Source organism: Hyperoodon ampullatus, assembly GCF_949752795.1.
Source record: "Hyperoodon ampullatus genome assembly, chromosome: 12".
Taxonomy (NCBI): domain Eukaryota; kingdom Metazoa; phylum Chordata; class Mammalia; order Artiodactyla; family Ziphiidae; genus Hyperoodon; species Hyperoodon ampullatus.
The window spans coordinates 45,177,627-45,196,366 of record NC_136925.1 but is presented as its reverse complement, the minus strand read 5'-3'; positions in this window follow the sequence as shown (position 1 = coordinate 45,196,366).

Here is an 18,740-nt window from a genome sequence, read left to right as displayed (position 1 = left end):
GGAAACAAGATTTTAATGTATTTTGTAGTTAAATCTATGCAGATACAGGGATCTAGTCATATTCTTTATTCGTTACCAGTAAATGTCCTATATTGAGAGAGACAGAAGGAGACGATGAAAGAGAAAGAGAAAGGTTGAAAGAGCATTATGGATTTGATTTATGTACCATAAAAAAAGAAAAAGTGATAGTTATGGATTATAGAAATCCATTTACCAACATCTTGAAGACAGGGGTGTTCCTGGTTAAAATCTGCGTGACTTTTTAGAGAATACAGTGAATCAGATGAATTTAAATTATCTCCAATGACAAGCCTTGTAGATCAAGACAAGTGCTAGCTACAGTTTCAATTGGTTTTTAGTGAAGAATTTGATTCTATAATCTATGAAAAAATTATAAATTAGGTGTGAGGATTTGGTACAAAACAAAAAGCTAAGTAGAAGTTAAGTGAGTGAAGCTGTCTTCCCATTTGGAGGCAGTTTTCCAGTATTTTTCTCTGTAGGTTTTTATCAAACTAGTCAGCCTTGGCATATCTACATGGTGTTGTAATTGAAGCAACTAATACTCATAGATGCCTATAATTATACTGTCACATAGATTAGTTGTGGCTGATTGGTTGAACTCAAGGTCAGAATTATTTTCTAATACTTCTGCCACAGAGCATCTGGACAGGGCCTGAATGGTGCTATGAATACTGTACAACTATTTCCACATATGTCAAGGCTCAGAGGACAAACTTTACTAACTCTGACTACAACTTTGAGAGTCATTTGTGAGATACACATGGAACACAATATCTTACAAGTTCAAAGGTAAAGTTTTAGAGGATCCTATAATAATGTTCAAAAGAGAGTACAGTTTTGAGATTTTGTAAATTCATAGAATGAAATACTTCAGATTCACAGGCAAATCAGATTTACACCCAACTACTTCAAAGATCAATGTTTAAGAAAATATAGATATTGCTTTTCAGTTTTAAAGTTCCTGGAGACATTAGCCATAAGATATTGAGTTCATAAATTCAAACAGAAAGATTCAATTGCCAAATGTTTAAGAACTAGATTAAAAGATAAACAGTACTGAAGGATTAATTACAATATAGCCTGTTCTTTTTCATGTATATGTCAATGATACAGTGCTTAACAAATTTTATTTCTCTAGACATAGCAGGGGGAGAAGTTATACAAATGTGCAATTATAAACCTATGCTTTTTTGTATGATTGCATCTTTAATTATGCTTCTTAGGTCGAGGGTGCTGTCTTGAAGAAAGTGGTAAGGTCTATCTACCTAGTCAGCATTCTAGTTATGTATCATCCCTCTCACTGTCTATATCTATCGACTCCCTGCCATACTCCAAATTTAGTTTGGTTCTTTGATGCATACTTGGGAAAATAGTGTACAAAATTTGGCAGTCTATAAATTTGAACTAGGTTATATTTGCCTATCATAAAAATAGTTCCACCTTAAGGAGGCAATACTTTTTTTTTAAAATAATCTGATTACATAATATAGAGTAATTAAGAGGTTTAGGGACAATAAATAATAATAACAGTTCTTTGATTCTCTTTAGAGAAGAGATATTATTTAACAAATAGAGTGATAACACTATGCCAAGCTATTGCAGTGAAACTTCAACACATTCTTCATTACAGCAGTAGAACCATACTGTATTCCTCTCCAGAATTCTAAGCAGAATATCCATTAACTCTCCTAATTTCTATTACATGTAGGACAAGGGTTTTCAACCCTCCAACAGTTTGTTTAACAATAATTCACTCAAAAAGTCATTCATGTGGAGGTCTCTATAACAATGTAAAGTTCTCCCTCGTGTGTAGCAGGTAATTATTTTTCTAAAGTTGAGTTGGACAATAATCTTTGTGTAAACAAGACATTCCTATGCAGTCTGTTGTTGATTGTTAATTAATTTTTGCCCATTGATGTAATGCAAAAATTCACTTAGAAGCTGTGAGTTGTATGAAATAGTAATTATATTCTAGAGGTTTCAGAGCACCACAGAATGATGAAAGTGGGCATTGATAAGCTTTTAATTGCAACCCATTCAGTTGAGCTATTATGTTTTCATAACCCCTTATTTTTCATTAGTTATCTGTCAGTTTATAATATAGTTGTTAATTGAAGTAGAAAAAGAATGTGTGAACTTTGTTTTCCCAGTTGTATGCTTGAGTTATCCAAGAAGACAAACATACACATAGCCGTAGTATTGCATTTTCAAGGCTAACAAAGCTAACAAGATGGAACTAAAAAGAGAAAAAAAGGGATAGAGAACATACATAACACAGTCGCAGGGAGTAGTTTTTCCACAGCCCTCCATGAATAGGGAGAAGCCAGATGACTCAACTGACTACCAAGTGCAGAGAAAGCCCAGATGAATAAAATCATTTTATGTCCATCCTGTGTAAAGTTGTTGGAATAGAAAATGATTAGCTATTTTTGTTCAGGATTAAATAAAGCATCCAAAAGAAAAGAAGCTTTTCTCCTGCTTTAAAAAATTTAAGCTTGAGTGAGCCTTACTATTGAAACTGCTTTATTATTTTAAAAATAATTTGTCCAAGCACTGCAGTACTAATTAACATACTTTTAAAATTCTGCAAAAATAATACTTGATGATAGAATTAGAAGAAAATTTTTATAATTTATCTATGCCCACCTCCTAGGCAATCATAATTCACTAAAAGATAAATAATATATGTATCCATTTTGTTTAATATGTAGTTTTGATCATATTTTTTAAGCTCAATTTGAATCTTCTTTGTTTAGTATTGAAGACTGTACACACTATTACTCTATGCTGGTCAGTTCTGTCTTCACTTAGAGACTGACCTCATATTTGTCAAAATAATATCTTAAAAATTATCTGGAATTGAAATAAAATACAGTAAAATTCCCACATCCTCATAATTTTCGTAAGAAAAATGCATTTTTGTTAGCAAAAGAAAGGTAAAGTGCCACTCTGCAATAAACCATCTTCTGAAAACTATAACTCTTGAAAATATCCTTTGGTTAATTATAATGATTGAATGTCCATTTCCTTCATAGGAAGGAAAAGTTAAAGCTTATGTTTTATTAAACATTAAAATAATTATTATTTCCCAAAGCTAAATAGGGCCTTCTGGCCCACAGATGCTGTTCAATATGTTTAATGAAATTTTGTTATTGTATTTTAGATGCAAAAACTGAGCAGTATGATGTGTTGAAACACACACACACACACACACACCCCACCGCATTTCATTCTCTCCCAATCTCACTTCCCTTCACAGACATTTTCCTCAACATGTCCATGAGCACACACATAATGTATACTTGTTTGGGATCAGATTATGTACATTGTTCTGTAACTTGCCTTTTCAATTCATATTCCATCAGTTGCATTATGTCAGAAATATGTATCCATGTTTCTTTTTAAATGGATACTTCATTTTACATAGTAAGAATGCACCACATTTTACCTAACCACTTCTTTATTGATAGGAATTTAGGTGGTTTTTCAGTACTTCAATATTGCAATCACCGCTGTAAAGAACATTCTTGCTAATATTCTTAAACGATTCCATCCTGTTAAGTCTTGTAGTGTTTATCAAGAGTGGTGTTCATCATTAAGACCAAGAGAAGGTTCTCTTTGAATTTATTTAATCTTCCAGATGCCTATTTTCTTTCTAATAAATTTATTTATTTTTGGCTGAGTTGGGTCTTCGTTGCTGCCCGTGGGCTTTCTCTAGTTGCGGCGAGCAGGGGCCACTCCTCGCTGCGGTGCACTGGCCTCTCGTTGTGGTGGCCTCTCTTGTTGCCAAGCACGGGCTCTAGGCCTGTGGGCTTCAGTAGTTGTGGCTTGCAGGCTCAGTAGTTGTGGCTCGGGGGCTCTAGAGCACAGGCTCAGTAGTTGTGGCACACAGGCTTAGTTTCTCCGCGGCATGTGGGATCTTCCCGGACCAGGGGTTAGTGCTACTGCTGCAGGTCAGGTTGAGAAGCAGCCAACAGAAATTTTAAAAAGAGATAATTTCCTTGCCAGCTCTTACAGAAATCTTGCATTCAGAAAAAAGTACAGGCTCTGCAGGGAGAGAGAGTCCCAGGGGTGTACAGCTTAGTGAGCAGATCATGCCTCTATTAGCAGTGGTTTTCAACCCAGGGCAATTATGCCCCTGTCTCCCCACACACACATACCTCAGGGACGTTTGGCAGTGTCTGCCGACATTATGCTTCATAATTGGGGATGAGAGGATGTTACTAACAGCTAGTAAATAGAGACTAGGGATGCTTCTAATGTGTAGGATAGCCCTCCACAACAAAGAAAAATCTGGCTGGAAATGTCAAGAGCACCGAGGTTGAGAAACTCTGCTTTGTTAAAATTAGAAAAAGGCATCCTTTGCACTGGCTTTAATAACCTAGGTCACAGATCTTGGCAAGCAGAACACCGGTTGGGTTCTGCCTCAGCTTACACATTCAACCAGGTGTCCCTGTACAGGGCACACCTGGTAGGTAACCTTGAAGGACATGCACTGAGGCTGACTCTTATCACCTTTTGCCCTCCAGATTAATTATAGGAAGGCAATTGTTTCCTAGTAGCTTCAAAAATTAACAAAACTTCACCAGTAAAGGGACTGAATGTGCAATCGAAAAACCCGTGAGTAGCTATGTTACCTGTGACATGAAAATCTTGAATTGAGTAATTCTTAGGCCACTTCCAGATCTAAAATCCTACCATTCTTAACCTCACACTGTATGGTTAAACATTAAGACTCAGGGTCCAGACAATCTAGTTTCAATCCTACCTCTGCCACTTATGAGGTCACTACCTCGAGAAGTTGTTTGCTCTCTCAATGCCTCAATCTCATCACCTGAAAAAAGAAAATAACACTAGCACACACTTCATAGGATCATTGTAAGGATTAAGTAACTTAAAATACATAAATTGCTTAAGAAATTTGTCTGGCACCTGGTATGTGCTCAATATATGATAGCTATGATAATAATAATGAAATACATATCTCTAAAAGAACTTACCAAGCCCTGGGCCCCTTACGACCTCTCCATCTTCATTTTTTCTGCGTAAGGTTGTTCTTCAAAATACATCTGCCAAGGGCTTTTGCACATACCATCCCTTCTGTTTGATATCCCCTCAGCTTCCATGTATTTTTATCCTCAATACCTGGTGCTTATTAGGTGTTTAGCAGATATGTGTGGAACGCTATTTTCTGGAGACTGCGCTCTGCGTTTCTGTTAGCTACCGCTGTGGGATGTGGGACTAGTTAGAGTAGTAAGGTAGTACTCAGAAGTGTTCATAAATGTCAGATCTCTTGTTCTAAATTCTTGGGAGGACTTCAGTCTTTCATATGCTTGAAACCAGCTACACCCGTGTAACTTGCTTAGACCAAGGACATGTAAGGAGAACTGATATGTGGTTCACTTTCTGGACATAACATAAGAGCCACTACACAGCCACGTTCTTCTCTTAGCCTCTGGGATCATGGAAGCTTGTCTCAGTGGGATTGTCTGTCAATCCAGGTCACTGAGTGATTCGGTGAACAAAGCCCCCGTGCCAACCGATAAACATGTAGCTGAGCAGGAAATCAACGGTGCTGTTTTAAGCCACTGGAGTGTTGGATTGTTTGTTACCTTAACAAAAGCTATTCTATCCTGACTGATAAAAGTGGGCTAGGATAGAGCTTCTCACAATTCAGAGTCCTTTCCCTGATTTGTGAAGGCAAGTTTTGCCTATATAAGTTATTTTATTATTGGTAAAATATGTCTAATATAAAATGTGAAAATATAAACTTAATTCAAATTAAAACCTTTACTAAACTGAGAGAATGTAATATCTTGGCTTGTCTTAATATGTACCATTCAAAATATCTTGTTAATTAAACATTTTTCAAAATCAGCATTCTCAACCTGGATGTATATAGGACTTACCTGGGGAGTTGAGAAATAAATAGCTCCCAGGGCTTCACCTCCAGAGATTCTGACTGGCCTGGGTGGGACCAGGGCCTCACTATTGTACCTAGGATTCCAGTGTGCAGCCAGGGTCAAGAACTACTGCTCTGAATGTACATAAAGTCTAATAGGAAATGACTATCACAAGACTCAACCAGTTCTAAACATTTTCTGAGTCAGTGAAGATAGCTTACAGTATAACCCTGGTAAAGTCACTTAATTTTTCTAGACCTGCTTCTCATCTATAATCATCTATATTATTCTCATCTATAACAACTTCTATTCCCAGTGTCTTGCATGGCTTTACAGGTTTTGCACATATGAGAAGTGGTCTCTGATTCACCCTTCACCCATGAGGGATCCAATAAATGTCAGATACTAGATACTAGTGGCAATGTCTGAACAACCTTCAGTTCTAATAAACAGACTGGACGTTCAAATTAGAAATTTCCTCTCATAGCATACCTATTAGTCTTTGGGATTTTTGTAGCCACCATCCATGTCAATAATAGTTGGAGTCAAGTGCTGACCTGCGATGAGTAGTAAGGAAAATGGGAATCTTTTTCCTAAAATATGAGTTCACATTTCCTTTCATTTGTCTTGAAAAGAAACTAAAAGTATTTCACAGTAAGAGAACACTTAAAACAATCTGAGTTGAAATCCAGCCCTGTACTTATGTGAGAGAATGGAGACATGTAGAGAACTATTATGTTTGAAATACTGATGTCATTGCACAGTCTACTCCCTCCTGGTTGTTTTGCTTTCTCAGGGAAATAGACAGCATCTGGTTACATGCATCCCACATAGGCTTTCAGATAATAGTAGGTAATATCAGAGTTTTTGTTTAGGTTTTATTGTTTGAATTGACTAGTATATTTCAAAAGTCAATCATTTTGCCTACATTATGCTCATTGAGTACAGACAACATTGTTTTTTTTTGGTCATTGATTTTTAAAGATAGTATCTAGATAACTCAGTTGATTGTATTCCTCATTTGTTGTTCTTCAAATATGCCAAGACACTGGGCTGAGGCAGTAGTCTTACCAGAGCTATTACACATGTTCCTGTCTTTACTTCTCCTGCACATCACACTTGAAACCAGTTCATTTGCTATTCCTTGAAAGAAGCAAGAATTATCTTACTGAAACAGGAGAGAAACAAACAGAAATTCAACTCTGTGTAAATAATTATGCTGAGGAGAGATAAAATTAGTACAACATTGAGAGAAATATTATATCCATATATACATATATTAGTAGCTATAAAATAAAAGATATTTAGTCATATATTTATATGTGTTTTTAAATTGTCATTATTCATAAATAGTCAGACACAGTTGTGTCTGTATTAATGGGTAGGATCTGATATAATAATTTGCTTATTTAATTTTTTATTCTTAGCACCATGATAACATCCAAAATCAGTTATTAGTGTGAGAAACAAAAAAGGCAAGCAGAAACACAAGGAATATTCTTTCTTGTTCAGTAAACACGAAGATAATATGCTAGTGACCACTAATGAGGGCTGCTTATGTCTGTTTAATAAATTATTGTCTTGAAAAGAGAATTGTAGACAAAACATTATGTAAAAATGTCCCAATTTTTAATAGACAAGCAGACTGTGCTTACTTACACATAGAATCCATTAGGGGTGGTGACTAATTTCAGAGTAGTAGAAAACAGTTACAAATTAATAAATAGTTCTCTCCTTAAATTTCAAACAAAATAAAATTTAAAACAAAAGTTTTATTGCAGAAGCTGAGTTTACATTTCAAAAATCTTAGAATTTCAAATTTCACTTTTTATTTCATAAATCCAATCTCTTCCAGCTTTTTTTTTTTTTTTCCGATACGCGGGCCTCTCACTGTTGTGGCCTCTCCCGTTGCGGAGCACAGGCTCCGGATGCGCAGGCTCAGTGGCCATGGCTCACGGGCCCAGCCGCTCTGCGGCATGTGGGGTCTTCCCGGACCGGGGCACGAACCCGTGTTCCCTGCATTGGCAGGTGGACTCCCAACCACTGCGCCACCAGGGAAGCCCTCTAAGTATTTTAAAATTTCCATTTGTGTTCTTTCTGTTTGTTAAATATTTGAGTTATTGGGAAGTCTCTTAATTTCCAATTGTATGTTATTATCATTTGTATTTATTATACTGATCTTTGCATATAATATCGGTTCTTTTCAAAATGTTAAATTATTCTAGTTTATTATATGTCCTAAATATGATTAAGAAGCACCAACTAGAACAGTACCTGACACATAGTAGGAGTTCAGTAAATACATGTAGAAGTAAATAAATAATATCAAGCTATTAGTTGTGTTTTCAGCTCCTCTATATTTTGGCCTGCTTCGTCTATAAAAAATGAAAGAGATATATTGAAAGCTACCATATGATGTTGGATTTGTAAACTTCTCTGTATTTCTCCTGGTTTTATAAAATAGAATTGGACGCTTTAAGTGGTTATAAGTTTAAATGTGTTTTATCTTCTTGGTAAATTAAATCATTTATCATTAGGCAGTAACACTCCCTATTCTTAGTGTTGCTTTTATCTTAAAGTTCATTTTTATTTTATATTAATGTAACTACTCTAGCCTTATTTTGGTTAGTTTTTCGCGGATACATTTTCCCCATCTTTTTCCTTTTTAGCCGTCTATACCCTTATATTTTGTGAATGGTGCCTGAAAAAGACTATAGCTGGATTAAAAGTACAGTTTCACAATCTCTGCCTTTTAACTAGTAACCTTAGTGTATTACTCTTGTTATAATTACTAATATATGTCTTCTTTTCACTTATGGTATGTTTTTAACACATCTCACTTTTTCCATGCTTCTTTTTCTTTTTTTCCCTGACTTTACTTTTATATTTTGAATTTACTTGTTTGTTTACTATTCTCATTTGTTCTCCATCTATGAGTTTAGACATTATACACTTATTCCTGTTCAATTAGTGTTTACCCTTGAAATTGTATGTACATATTTAATATAACAAACTATGAATCAACCAATATCATAACTAACCTGCTCACACTCACAAATAATACAGGGACTTAAAATACTTTATCTTAGATTAACCCTGACTAGCTTGAGTTATTGCAGTTTAGTATTATGTTTCTGCCCTTATTTTAAACCTCATTAAAAAGAATTGTTAGGGCTTCCCTGGTGGCGCAGTGGTTGAGAGTCCGCCTGTCGATGCAGGGGACACCGGTTCGTGCCCCGGTCCGGGAGGATCCCACATGCCGCGGAGCGGCTGGGCCTGTGAGCCATGGCTGCTGAGCCTGCGCGTCCGGAGCCTGTGCCCCGCAACGGGAGAGGCCACAACAGTGAGAGGCCTGCGTAATGCAGAAAAAAAAAAAAAGAATTGTTATTCTTTTATAAAGACTTTTTAGATCTCACAAATATTTTTTTTTATTTTGTTCACCATTACTTATTGGAACTCAGGTTTTCCATTTGGGGACATTTTCCTCTGTTTTGCTGTAAGTCTGCATATATGTTATGTAATAGTTATGTTATACAGAAACGCAAATTGAGTTAAACTATCACTTGCTCTAAGCTTGCTTCCAGTGCATCCATACAGTCCATACATCCTACAGTCCATCCTCATCTCATCTCTTTATTAGGGGGCTATGTGAGCTGTTACAGGGCATCCTGTGGGCAAAACCATCCCAAAGTAGTCCAGTGCTCTAGTTTTGACTTGATGAGATCTCAGTAGGTCCGTGCTGAGGGGAAAAAATGGGTTCTTCAAGTAGAGAAGAAAGGTGGTCTGGCAGTTGGTGCTAAGGAGATGATACTTGTGTTAATTATGTCCCCATAATGCTAGAGACCTCAAAATATCAACAATCAACAGAAAGTGGGCAAGACTCTAACTTTTCCCCTTTGATGGTCTCTTCCTGTTAAGGTATCACTGGGTACTTATTTTCTGAGAGTTTTTTTGGTGCAAACATGAATTTGATAGGGTGTGTGTGTGTGTGTGTGTGTGTGTGTGTGTGTGTGTGTGTGTGTATGCAATCTTTCATCACTCTGTGCCTACCTCCTCTACACTTTCTTGAATCCACTGGTTAAGAGAATAGTGTCCTGACTGCCTATTAGCCATTTGTACTTTACCTTATTTGCTTTTAGAGGAAAAAACTTACGGTGCCCAATGTACTTTGACACTTTTATTCTGGTTTACATCTCAGCATGTTCTGTTCCTTTCAAACCTGTGGCTATAGAAACATTTATCATTTTTCTTGCTTTTCATGCAATAGTTGGACATAATGTTTCCTTTTATTCAGTGACATTTAGTAGTATTAGATGGTAGAAATGAACTCAAATTCTGAATGAAGGATCAGACAAGTATTATAGTTCCTGAAAGTACGTGGAACTGCTAATCATGATGATAAATGGCTCACTGTGAGTTGGTAGAAGAAGTACAATGGATTGTCGTTAGATGCCTTTTGAGTTACAGTTGCTTTTAAGAATGTTAATAGTACCTGACCAAATGCCAAAATGGAGAGAATCACAATTATCTTGTTTTGATATAGAATGCACAAACCATGCCAAAATACATTTATTTTTAAATTAGCCAAATTTCACATTATTCTCTACCTTCTCTTTATTTAGAACAATGTGGCCTGAGTATCAATAGCCCATGAAAATATATGAATTGGGAAGACATTTTTTTTTTTTTTGCAATCAATACCTCCAGTGTACTACTGATGAATAATTCACGTGGAGTATAGCAGGACCTCGGGGTAGATTTACTCTTTTTTAATTAAAAAAAAATGTTTAAATTTACCCTTGATAATTTCTTGAGGTGGAAAATGTTATTCTCAGTTGATAGATGAGGAAACTGAGGTTACGAGAGATTTAAATGAGGTAGTTCAGAGCAGTACAATATATGTTTCCTGATACATCATAATTTTACAGTATATGTTAATTTCTTTTGCTTCTGATCAACTCATCAGTTTAAGGTTCTATTTAGTTCTGTCATGAACTATGTGGATGCCATTTGGGAGACTGTTTCCACAGAAAACATAACCAGATGCTCCTTATATTCTCTAATTCCAATTATTCAAACTTGTGGACAGGATTCTAGACTCAGAGGTACTATTTCACAAGCAAATCTATTTGGACACAAGCAGGAGAAAAGAACAAAGCAAAACAAATGTCACAAAACAAAACAAATATTAACTTTTAAAAACTCACTAAATGGGGACTTCCCTGGTGGTCCAGTGGTTAAGACTCCATGCTTCTAATGCAAGGGGTACAGGTTTGATCCCTGGTCAGGGAACTAAGATCCCACATGCTGTGCAGCGTGGCCAAAACAAAAATAAAATTAAAAAATTAAAAAACCCCACTAAATGCATGTATATAATTCAGAGGAGACCCTTTCCACACCTCAGTTGAAATCACTTTCAGTTGTTTTCAAAATGTGCTGAACATCACAATTACATGTAAAATGTTGTCATCCACACCCCAGCCCTCTGCTGTGGAAGAGGCAGTAAATCCAAGTGGATAAGAAACCCAGTGCCTGAGTCAGACAACCCAGGCTTACATTCCAACTTTACACCAATTAACTCTTTTTTTTTTTTTTTTTTTTTGCGGTACGCGGGCCTCTCACTGTTGTGGCCTCTCCCACTGCGGAGCACAGGCTCCGGACGCGCAGGCTCAGCAGCCATGGCTCACGGGCCCAGCTGCTCTGCGGCATGTGGGATCCTCCCGGACCAGGGCACGAACCCATGTCCCCTGCATCGTCAGGCGGACTCTCAACCACTGCGCCACCAGGGAAGCCCTACACTAATTAACTCTTAAAGCTTCAATTTCCTCATCTGTATAAAAATCACAAAGCCAGGACTATAAGAGGACTATCATTCTATCTTGTGTGTAATTCTAATGAAGCTTTTAGATTAGAGAGTTTCTGCAAAAAGTTATGCATACTGCGAGCAGAAGTGCCAACCCATAAAGCAGGAGAGAGAACTACTACACAGGACACACACACACACACACACACACACACTTGCTTACTCATGCATATACACTCATGCATATGCATATACATCCACAGAAAGAAAGAAAGAAAATGATAGGTTTAATACTGAGATTGTCTGCAGTTTTATTAGTTATATACTCAAGACTACAGTTATTGAGTTTATACATATTGAGTTGTATTACAGACTGACAGGCCAGAGAAGAGCATCAGCAGGATAGAACTATGTGCTTTGGGGCAGATAGTCCTTAATTCCTCAGAAAATCCTGAGTAGATCACTGTATCCCTCTCTATATAATACCATGCAAAAGCCAAAGCTTATATACAGATCTACTTTCAGAATTAAATGTGGTAAAATACTCATTAACAGATTTTGGAAGTATTATATCTAAAATATTCTATTTCAAAAGTTTATTTTAAGAGATATTTATAAAACCGAGGTATCTAGACTGACGTGCTTTGAATGGGCTAGTTGACCAAGGATTTGATGACACCATAGGAGAAAAACACTTAAATATATATGGGACCCTTACTAACAGGTGTTTATATTTTGTTCTAGGATCGAGTATAATTAGGTCAAACATCAGGCATTTATAATTTTCAGAATCTCCAAACACCACATCTTTTTTCTTATTTCCTTCTTTGTCCCCTAATTAAATTCTTGCATGTATTTAATTAAGGCTTTGAACATCTAACCTCTACTCTCACAGGTACAGATCTATAAAGAACTTGTCACTGAGCATATCAGAAGCAGGTATAGTTTGAGTTCTTTTAATGTATTCCTACAATTTTGTAATCTTGAGTCATGCTTTTCACTTTTATACAATTGATATTACTCTAATGAGACACTGCATACCATTTCTTTGAAGGTGAAATCTCAGGATAGGAAAAAAAAGATATTGTAAGACACATGAAAGTGCATATATTTTTTGTGTGAGACAGTTATACAAATTAACTTGTCAATTTTTGCACTGAAGGATCCTAAGTGTGCTGCTTTATAATTTGGCCACAAGTGTCTAAATTCCCAATTATTGCTGTGGTCTAATATTCTCCAACACTAGTAGACATGATAATTACAAGAGAGTGTTCTGTAAATAATAATAAATAATAAAATAATAAGAGCGTGTTCTATATAATAAGGATTCTGTGGCTTCACCTTCAAACTTTGATTCTTGTGAAATAAAGAAATAAGTGTTTTTTTAAAAAAGGAAATAAGTGTTTTTACCAGTTGTCTCAAGTGATTCTGATACTTCAGGCTTGTTAACTGACTGACAACTACCCTCTAAGAAGCTCTGGGTTAGGCCTCGCAGAAGCTCTGTGCTGCCCAGTATTTACAAAGCCACTTACTCACTTTCATCTCAAAATTAAATGATTTAAGCACCTAACTTACTCTCTCATATGATCAGGTTAGTTTAGGGAAAATTTCCACACTTTCTGCAGAAAAGATGGGCAGAAATGCACGACAAGCCTTCTTGAGTGCAGGTTGTCAGTTGGATTGTTGCTTTCCTTGTCCAACATTTATTTTTCTAAGTCAACCTGTTTGTTTAACTGGGGCATTAAATATATATCCATATATTCAAAATATTTATCATAAAAATTTGGAGATACATAAACTACAAAAGAAAACTATCTTATTTTTTTGCTGGGTAGAGAAAGAGGGAAATGATTACTCAGAATAAATTACCTTTTTTTGAAGGCACAAAATAAAATAGCCTCCCTAACACCACCCAAATAGCTAGTCTCTCTGTGAAACTAAAATTCAGAAAAGGAGATTTTTTTAGCTGCATTTTTATAGTTTGATTGCCATATTTACAATTTCCTTTCTCTTGCAAAATTCTGAACATATGTTCTGTTATGTTCCATGCCTCCCAGATGAACAAGGAGTATGACTTGTAGTAAATGTAAATGGAGATTTGTTCTCAAGGTTTTATATAAATAGAAATAAGGAAAAAATATCACTAGCCTATGAAACTTGGAAGGTTGTTTAGTAGTTCCTAAAGAAATACTATTAAAGATTATATGGCCTAGACACTTCCAAATCTCATTATTAATTTAAAATATGAAGATATAGCCTTTTAGAAACTTTGGACACCAAGGCACATCAGAAATTTGATAAATATTATATACCAAGTTTCAACACTTGGAAGTCTTAAAGGTGTAGGATTCACACATTTAAAAATTGTCTTTATTCTATACGAATGTATCTATCATATTGGTTTTATAAAGGAACTTTTAGGTCATCATGAATTTTACAAGCTTGTAGAGACAGGTAAAGTGTATGGGATCTTCTTTTGCAAATAGGACAGGATGTATTTTTATTTAATCCAGATGTTCTATCAAACTAGAGATGGCACAGTGGATTTCTTATAGTCTTTCCTAATAATCTTATGCATACTTGTGTATTCTTACACTTCTTTAAGAAAGAACAATGAGGTAAATGCAGCAAATTGGAAGAATTTTGTAAAAAAAAAAAAGTATGTGTTTCACAGAGAACACTGAACCATTATTTACTAATAGAATTGCAAACATCATGGTCTGAATGAGCTAAGCACCACACAAATATGAGTTACTCTGTTATAATTGACATTATTTTAAAATTTCCTAAATACTCTTGAAACTGTTTACTATCACTTAAGATTATTTAAAATAAATAGGAGGTTGTTAAAACATTTATATTAGGGCACTTTAATAAGTCCACTTCATCTGTCATAGTGAAAGATCATCCACATATCACAGAAACAGGGAATGTATACTATAATCCCAACCTCTGCAATTTTCTTGTCTCCTGTTTCTTCTCCAGAAAGTTTAGTTGTTCTCTTCAGTGTCCATGAATCTTCTGGTCGGGTAGACAGGGCCCAGGGTTGGTAGTAACGTGGTCCAGGTCCTAGTCCTATCAGTGCCAGTCTTCCTCTCATAGTCCCGAGTATCTCAGGCAAGTCTTTTAACTTCTTAGAGCTTCATGTTGTTTTGCCATAAAAAGAGAGCGTTAATATTTAGCCCCTTCCTAACTCTAACCATCAAAGCTTCCATGATCCCAAGACACTTTTCATGGTCTTTTATTCTGGCTTTCTTGAGTTAGATAACTTGCTGTCTTTTCTTTGATAACTTAGACGCAATTTTTATAGCTGATTCGCTTTCTTATAAAGCAGAAACTAACTCACCATTGTGAAGCAATTATACTCCAATAAAGATGTTAAACAAAAACAACGAAACCCCACTGGTTTGCTAATAGTTTTCAACATTTTCTTTAACAAATTTAATAAATTTGAAAAGTTGTAGACAACTGCAGTTTCTGTCAATACACATAAAGAGAAATGAAACTCTGAAATAATAAGGTCCCATGAAATAAATGTGCTAGCGCATGCATGCATTTGTGCGCTCTGGGGCATTGGGAAGGCCATATGGCTGGCAGGCTCTGTGGAGTCAGAGCCTTGAAGTCCTGCTGCTTTATGTTCTTCTTTTCAAATTCCAGTCCCTGCCCTCTCAGCAGCATGATGTACAACAGAAGCTTGACACACACAGGTGACATTACCATTGCATCCATGCTCTGATCCCCTGCCTGCAGAAAGCCAGTAAAGGAGCCAGTCGACCCTATTGGTCATTAGATATGTATTTTCTAGCTTAAACAGTTTATGGTGATCTGGAGCAGAATGGACTGTGATGAATTCAGAATATTAGACTCCTTTCTTGCCTCTGTCTAGTGGGCAAAATCAGAGAAATAACTTAGAAAGTTCCCACATGCCTCTTCTCCTTTTCCCTCTTGCTTCTTTCCCTCTCCCACCCTTTTGACCCTCACTGAATTAGCAAGTGAATTTGGTGTTCCTCTTAAAAATACCTGTTGAGGGCTTCCCTGGTGGTGCAGTGGTTGGGAGTCCGCCTGCCGATGCAGGGGACACGGGTTCGTGCCCTGGTCCGGGAAGATCCCACAGGCCACGGAGCGGCTGGGCCCGTGAGCCATGGCCACTGAGCCTGCGCGTTCGGAGCCTGTGCTCCGCAACGGGAGAGGCCACAACAGTGAGAGGTCCACGTACCGCAAAAAAAAAAAAAAAGTGCATGGAAATATTGTATTCTCTTTACACTGGATGATGGAAGCTTTCAAAATATGTACCAAATGAGTAAACTAATTTAAAATATATTTATCAGTTTATTAGGTAATGTTTTACATGGTTAAAATATTTAGAAATTATAAAAATGTCTTCAGAGAATAATTCTCTTTTTCTGCTCATTTAATGATCCAACCAACCCCTGAACAGGTTAGCTTGCTATTTGTATCTTGTGTATTCTTCTGGAAATTATTATTTCATACAAAGGAGAGTATTTATCTAAACAAGAAAGCCCCCCTTATATTCTTCACACATGGGGGCTTATCATAAAAATTGTCCTGCACAGTGCCTTTATTATTACTTTAATTTTTACTGAGACATAGTTTCCATATGGTAAAATACACAGATCATAAGTGTACAGCTCATTGAGTTTTGGAAATTGCATATACCTGTGTAACCCACAGACCTAGCCAATCCATCAGTAAATTACCTCAGCCCCACCTTCAAATTCTATCCTGATTCTGACACCAGCCCCACTATTACCTACACTGAGTTTCCATCATCTCTCACCTGGATTAGAAATGACCTCCTAAACCATTTCTAGGCTATCTCAAAACAACAGCAGAATCCTTTAAAAATATAAAGAAGATTATGCTGTGTCCCTACCTCTTCTCAAAAACTTTCAGGGAATGTCCTTAAAATGAAGAGGCTGTAAGGTCCTAAATAATCTGGCCCTCCCCTATCTCTCTGCAGGACTGGCTACATAATTTGTGAAGCTCAGTGCAAAATGAAAATGCAGAGCCCCCTTACCTACATTTCTAAGTTCGGTTAAAGTACTGAAATATAGTTTGTTTTTTTTTTTTTCTTTCTTCCATGGTCCCTCTCAACCTGTCATGGTGTTTTTAAATTGTTATTTAATGTGGCACTCCCTTGGGCAAGGGAAGGCCCTCACCGGTGCCCAGGAGCCCTGCCCCACTACTGAGTGTGCATGATACTCACTGGCTCCTGGCTTCCCTTTCCCTTCTTTCCAGCAGCTGCAGGACCCAGAGCCTGTGTGCCAGCTGGGAGCAGGAAACCCCACCCAGGCATCTCCCCTTCCCATAGCCCCTATCCACAGCTACAGCCAAGAGTTGAGCAGCAGGCAAGAGTACTGCAAACTCTGTACCAAGATACCATAGGTACCCGGATGTGGGATGGGTGAGAGGCTTTCCCTACTAAGTCACCCATGGAATGCACGGGAACCAGATGGCCACTGCTGTGCTCCACCTGGAGACACCTCAGAATGTGCTTGTCCAACCTCAACCCTCCCCACTCCCCATCCAGGCCTCACCTGGTTCCCAGGGTGGAGGGGAATAGACAGAGAAGTCAAGGAGGCCCTGGAAGACAGGACCATGCATGTACTGAGGCTCCAGACTCTTACTAGTGTTCCACTGTCTCATCAGTATGCACTTACAAAACGCAGGTTCAACAACAAAATTATTAATAATTTTAAGAAAGTGGCCATGGAGCTTTCAACCTGAAGCTCAGGGCCTTTCTGGTTACAGGGGCCTGTGTGACTGCACTGGTCACACACTGGTGCATCTAGCACGGCCAGGTCTAACTCAACCCTATTCCTCGCTCCATCTCTCTCCCTCTTTACTTACAGTGGCCTCTTGGCTATTCCTTAAGCTTTTTTGCCTTTTTCAAGTCTGTATTCACATGCCACTCTCTCAAGGAGACCTTTTGTCACCAATTAATTTACAGTTAACACTCCCCAGTACTCTATCCCACTTACTCTGTTTTTTCAAGGCGCTTATCATCTTCTAAAATTCTATAGACTTTAATTATTTATTATGCATATTATTTATCATCTGCATCAGCTACTGAAAGATAAGCTCCATGAATATAGGAGCCACTTTCTGTTCTGTGTACTGGTGTATCCTGAGGGACACTGACTAGATGACTGGCATGTGGCAGATGCTCAGTAAATTTTAGTTGACTAAATGAATAAATAATGAGTGAAAGATTTCTATCTGGAAATAAAGTGCTATAACTCTCCCAGGAAAGACTGTTGCTTCTGTGTGGATGTGTATGAGTGTGTGAGGGTGGGGTGTGAGGTGGGACAGGGGGCGTCTAGAGAGGAGGAGGAATGGGTGTCAGTATTTGAAGAAGAATGCATAGCTTAGTGGGGAAGAAGCCATTTGTAGTTACTCAACAACAGCTGGTATTTTCCACTATATTGAAGGGAGCAAGTCTCTGTAAAAATCAATTGATAAATAATAGCTGCTTTCCAAAGTCACATGAGTAGTAAATGGCAGAACCAGGATTCAAGTACAGATATATGTGACCCCAAAGCCAGTGCTTAATCTTCTCAGGGGTTATTTGCATTTAGAAAGAGATACTTCTACTTCATAGTGGATTTCTCTTGGCAGGCTTCGCGAGGGACGTATTTTTGACGGAAGGGTCTTCCCTAGTGTCTGGAGCTTTTTGTTTGTTTCCAGTATGCTCCCTTCTTTTCCTATACTTTTAGAGTACACAGGTAGACAGACACAGATAGGCTGTTAATCCCTGAGTTACATGCACCCCAATGTGTAGCTCCAATTTCAGATTAGTTTACATCTAAAATCATATCATTACTGATATCAGTGGAAATTTTGGATGATACAAATTATCCAAAGCAGTGGGTAATTCAAAATTCATTTGGCCCAGGGACATAAGAACATGCTCAGTCTGGAAAATCTCTCTTTTCTGTCTCTCTCTTTTTCTCTCCCTCTCCCTCTCTCTCTATAATTAAAACTTTTCAAGA